The 6,076-nt window shown below is 41.8% G+C and overlaps 1 pseudogene; it reads right to left on the bottom strand.

Moving 5' to 3' along the window:
- Positions 1-1,177: 1,177 nt before the first annotated feature.
- Positions 1,178-2,020, bottom strand: LOC103077735 (40S ribosomal protein SA pseudogene; annotated as a pseudogene).
- Between the last annotated feature and the right edge of the window lie 4,056 nt (positions 2,021-6,076).

The following is a 6,076-nucleotide window of genomic DNA, read 5'->3' as shown; positions in this document are numbered from 1 at the left end:
TGGACCAGTGATGCAGTCTAGCAGCCTGGGTTCATTCCGAATTCAGCTCCATGGCTGCATTCGGGATGAGGGACTTAATCCTTATGTAGCTCTTCCAGATCTCTTCATATAGTTCTGCAATTTTTAACTGAACTCTGCACTGAACATTCTAGTCATTTAAAACGTTTTCACACCACTTTGGCACAGAAATTAGTAACGACCGGATACATTTGCAAAAATCCATGCTTTGTATATAGTAAAACGTCTACATAAAGGCTAACTCTCATCCCGCATGCTGATAAACGTGATCTATGTATGGGTTTGATAATTTTTTTGTGTGTGTGTGGTACGCGGGCCTCTCACCGATGCGGCCTCTCGCGCTGCGGAGCACAGGCTCCGGACGCGCAGGCCCAGCGGCCATGGCCCACGGGCCCATCCGCTCCGCGGCATGCGGGATCCTCCCGGACCAGGGCACGAACCCGCGTCCCCCGTATCGGCAGGCAGACCCCCAACCACTGCACCACCAGGGAAGCCCGATAATTTTTTTAATTCAAATATGAAATGTATTTTTAATGTACCCACAGAGGAATTTACATATGAGTTCATGAAGAGCAGCAAGTGATATTCGTGTATGCAGAGGAAAGATGATGGCCTGTTTCTTGATGGTAATGAAATTTGATAAATGACTTCTTTCCACAGAATCTCCGAAATAGAGTGATGCAGGTACTCACATTTTATCAAATTAGTTAGAGCTTTGCTAGGAATTGGCTCTGTTTTTACTTACGTACTTCTGTGACAAAATTAAAGATAAGTTATTTGTTAGAGGCACGATCAATGGTCTTAATTGGAAAACATTTAGCAAGATGAACCTAGCATGCTGGATGTGAGACTAGGAGAACTTGTGCTCTGGTTTCAAAAACTGGCAGTTCTTAGTGCTATACTTTCCCAAACCATAGAGAGCTGGCTTTTCCTGGGAAATCCTAACTTCTCACACGATGCTCCTTTTTATTCTTTTTACTTATTTACATTGCTTAATGAAATGAGGCAATCACATGATGTACTCTAACTTGAAAATCCTGTAAGCTGATATACTTCAAGTTCTATAAATGATATCCAGATCTAGTATTCTTTTTTTTTTGTAGAAACCGTTTACTTTCCATCAGCTTATTTCCATTTTAAGAGTTTGTGGAAGAACAGCTTAAGACCACCCAGTGGTTGTTCCTACCCACTTGGTGGCCTGAGCAGTGGGAGGTGCAGACCAGCCTTCAGTGGGGCACATAGGGCACCTGCACACCTTCGGGCCAGTCCGCCACCTCAGGCTGAGGAGCAGTGAACTCAGGAGGTGGGGCGGTCCATTCACCCTGAAATTCCTCCTCGGTCACAGCCTTCTCAGCTGCCGCCTGCTGTTCCTTTTCAGTCTCTTCGGGATCTCTGTAGAAGCAGAGATCAGGCATGACCTCCCATGGGTGTTCACGGGAGATGGTGCCACGCATGCGCAGAACTTCCCGGGCAAGCATCCACCACATCAGACCCACTGAGTGAGCTCCCTTGTTGTTGCGTGGGATGGCAATGTCCACATAATGCAGAGGAGAGTCTGTGTTACACAGAGCAATGGTAGGCGGGTTAACGTAAGAGGCCTCTGTGAGAAGCTGGTGGTCAGCCCTGGGATCAGTAATCACCGGAAGTCTTGGCTCCGGAAGGCTGCCTGGATCTGGTTAGTGAAGGTTCCAGGAGTGAAGCGGCCAGCAATAGGAGTGGCTCCAGTGGCAGCAGCAAACTTCAGGACAGCGCACTGGCCGCTATTCCTGTAGGATACGACACTAACATCAGCTGGGTTTTCAATGGCAACAATGGCACGAGCTGCCAACAGAAGCTTCTCCCAGGTTCTCTTCAGATTTACTAGGTAGATGCCATCACCTTTCCTTTTGTAGATGTACTGTTCCATTCGGAAGTCTAGGTTGGTGCCACCTAAGTGGGTTCCTGCTGCAAGAAATTTGAGGACATCCTCCTTCTTTTGCAGGACATCAAGGGCTCCAGACATTGTGAAAGTTTCCCTTTAAGTTATAATGGGAATCCAGAACAATGCCGTATGGGCCCCTGTCTGACTGACGTGGAAAGAAAGCTAGTATTCTGTTTTAAAAAAATTTTTTAATATAATTTTAAAGGTTACATTCCATTTACAGTAAATACAAAATATTGGCTATATTCCCTGTGTTGTACAATACATCCCTGAGCCTATCTTTTTCTTTTTAACATCTTAATTGGAGTATAATTGCTTTACAATATTGTGTTAGTTTCTGCTGTATAACAAAGTGAATCAGCTATACATATACATATGTCGCCATATCTCCTCCCTCTTGTGTCTCCCTCCTTCCCACCCTCCCTATCCCACCCCTCTAGGTGGTCACAAAGCACCGAGCTGATCTCCCTGTGCTATGCGGCTGCTTCCCACTAGCTAGCTCTTTTACATTTGGTAGTGTATATACGTCCATGCCACTCTCTCACTTCATCCTAGCTCACCCTTCCCTCTCTCCGTGTCCTCAAGTCCATTCTCTATGTCTGTGTCTTTATTCCTGTCCTGCCCCTAGGTTCTTCAGAACCTTTTTTTTTTTTTTTTAGATTCCATATATATGTGTTAGCATACGGTATTTGTTTTTCTCTTTCTGACTTACTTCACTCTGTATGACAGACTCTAGGTCCATCCACCTCACTACAAATAACTCAATTTCGTTTCCTTTTATGGCTGAGTAATATTCCATTGTATATATGTGCCACATCTACTTTATCCATTCATCTGTTGATGGACACTTAGGTTGCTTCCATGTCCTGGCTATTGTAGATAGTGCTGCAATGAACATTGAGGTACATGACTCTTTTTTTTTTTTTTTGAATTTTTGAATTTTTTTTTTTTTTTTTATACAGCAGGTTCTTTTTAGTCATCAATTTTTTTTTTTTTTTTTTTTCCCGGTACGCGGGCCTCTCACTGTTGTGGCCTCTCCCGTTGCGGAGCACAGGCTCCGGACGCACAGGCTCAGCGGCCATGGCTCACAGGCCTAGCCGCTCCGTGGCATGTGGGATCTTCCCAGACTGGGGCACAAACCCGTGTCCCCTGCATCGGCAGGCGGACTCCTAACCACTGAGCCACCAGGGAAGCCCAGTCATCAATTTTATACACATCAGTGTATACATGTCAATCCCAATCGCCCAATTCAGCACACCACCATCCCCACACCCCCGCGGCTTTACCCCCTTGGTGTCCATACGTTGGTTCTCTGCATCTGTGTCTCAACTTCTGCCCTGCCAACCGGTTCGTCTGAACCATTTTTCTAGGTTCCACATACCTGCGTTAACATACGATACTTGTTTTTCTCTTTCTTACTTCACTCTGTATGACAGTCTCTGGATCCATCCAAGTCTCAACAAATGACCCAATTTCTTTCCTTTTTATGGCTGAGTAATATTCCATTGTATATATGTACCAAACTTCTTTATCCATTAGGCTGTTGATGGGCATTTAGGTTGCTTTCATGACATGGCTATTGTGAATAGTGCTGCAATGAACATTGGGGTGCATGCGTCTCTTTGAACTATGGTTTTCTCTGGATATATGCCCAGTAGTGGGATTGCTGGATCATATAGTAATTCTAGTTTTAGTTTTTTAAGGAACCTCCATACTGTTCTCCATAGTGGCTGTATCAATTTACATTCCCACCAACAGTGCAAGAGGGTTCCCTTTTCTCCACACCCTCGCCAGCATTTGTTGTTTGTACATTTTCTGATGATACCCATTCTAACTAGTATGAGGTGATACCTCATTATAGTTTTGGTTTGCATTTCTCTTGAGCCTATCTTACACCGAACAGTCTGTACCTCCCACTCCCCCACCCTGGTATTGCCCCTCCCCCTCCCCGCTGGTCACCACTAGTTTGTTCTCTGTATCTGTGGACCTGCTTCTTTTTTGTTATATTCACTAGTTTATTGTATTTTTTAGATTACACATATAAATGATATTCTACAGTATTTGTCTTTTTCTGTCTGACCTATTTCACTTAGCATAATGCCCTCCAGGTCCATCCAGGTTGCTGCAAATGGCAAAATTTCATTGTTTTTTTATGGCTGAGTAGTGTTCCACTTATATATATATGTATGCCATAACCTCTTTATCCATTCATCTGTTGATGTACACTTAGGTTGTTTCCATATCTTGGCAATTGTAAATAATGCTGCTATGAACATTGGGTACATGTATCTTTTTGAATTAGTGTTTTGGTTTTTTTCAGCTTTATACCCAGGAGTGGAATTGCTGGGTCGTATGGTAGTTTTATTTTTAGTTTTTTGAGAAACCTCCATACTGTTTTCCACAGTAGCTACACCAGTTTACCTTTCCACCAACAGTGTGAGAGGGTTCTCTTTTCTCCACATTCTCGCCAACATTTGTTATTTGTGGTCTTCCTGTTGATGGTCATTCTGACAGGTGTGAGATGATATCTCATTGTGGTTTTGATTCGCATTCCCCTGATGAGTAGTGATGCTCTAGTATTAATTCTTTTAAGTTTACTTGAATGCTAGAAAAGTCCCCTCCCTGTGTGACAGCTGCAGGATCATAATCAAGGGGGGAAGAGGGGACTATTGACAGATGATATTGAAAATATCAGTGGTGACTTTCTTGGGGCAGTAGGATTTCAGGTGACTTTTAATGTCTTTCTTCATATGTTAAATGATTAGTTGAATTTTAACAGTGAGCCTGAATTGTTTGCACAATCAGAAAGTTATCTGTAAATAAATAAAATTAGAACCTTATTGAACACTTTTCACAGATAAGTTCCAGAAAGAATAAAGACCAAAATATGTGAAGCACAACTTTTATATGATTAGAAGGAAATGTACAGATTATCTTCATGACGTTGAGTTAAGCAGAATTTCTTAAGCCAGAAAGTATGAATCGTAAAGGAAAAGACTTAGAAATTTGCATGTAATTTTTCAATGATGCCAAAATTAAAGTTTAGCTTAAAGATTTGATTGAAAAAACAAGCCACAAACTAGGAGAAAATATTTGTAACATGTATTGCAAAGTATCTAAGAAACACAAGGAAATAAAAAGCAGCAAAACAAAACCCCCAGTTTTTAAGAATGGACAAAAAATATGAAGAGGAAGGAGAAAAGGCAAACAAACTCACCAAAATTCACAAAATGTCCTCCTCCTCACTAAGAGAAACACACATTAAATTAGATGCCACATTATATCCCTCTGATGGTCTACAAAACGTCAAACCGGACAATATGAGATGTTGGAAAGGAAGTGGAAAAGAGGAACTTGCATATTCTGCTAGTGGGAGTGAAAATGAATACAGTTGTTCTGATGTCAAATTACCAATATCCAGTAAAGCTGAAAATTTACATTCCTTGTGACCTAGAAAGTCCTCCTCTAGAGAAACTTGCAGATAAGTGCTAAGAGACAGCTACCAAAAGAACAGCCTAAAACCCATCAGAGAGAAATAAAAAATAAAGTTGATATGCCCAAGAACATTAAAATAGCAATTTTAAAAATGAACTAGGTCTCTATGTGTTAACCTTATTAACATAGGTCACTAAAACATACCACTGAGAAGAAAAAAGAAACAGGTTGTAGAAAATTTAAAAAGTATGATACAAATTATTTAAAATTTAAAAACCACTATATATTGCCAATGGATACATATACGCTTAGAGCGGTGTACTGGAGGACACTCCATGGGGTTGTCTCTGGGGAAAAAAGTGAAAGAAGGCAAAGGAGGAGGGAAGCAAATTGGACTTGGATTTTATTTCAATATTATATTACCTTTATTTTTTTATTTTTTTAATTAATTAATTTATTTATTTTTTTCTGTACGCGGGCCTCTCACTGTTGTGGCCTCTCCCGTTGCGGAGCACAGGCTCCGGACACACAGGCTCAGCGGCCACGGCTCACAAGCCTCCCGGACTGGGTCACGAACCCATGTCCCCTGCATCGGCAGGCGGACTCTCAACCACTGTGCCACCAGGGAAGCCCTATATTACCTTTATTAAAAATACTTATAAAGTATATTGCAAAAGATAAAAGTAATGAACTCAGAGTCTC

Source organism: Lipotes vexillifer, unplaced genomic scaffold (genome assembly GCF_000442215.2).
Source record: "Lipotes vexillifer unplaced genomic scaffold, Lipotes_vexillifer_v1.1 scaffold447, whole genome shotgun sequence".
NCBI classification, from domain to species: domain Eukaryota; kingdom Metazoa; phylum Chordata; class Mammalia; order Artiodactyla; family Lipotidae; genus Lipotes; species Lipotes vexillifer.
Note: the sequence above shows the minus strand (reverse complement) of the source record. Positions and strands in the feature narration are given on the sequence as shown.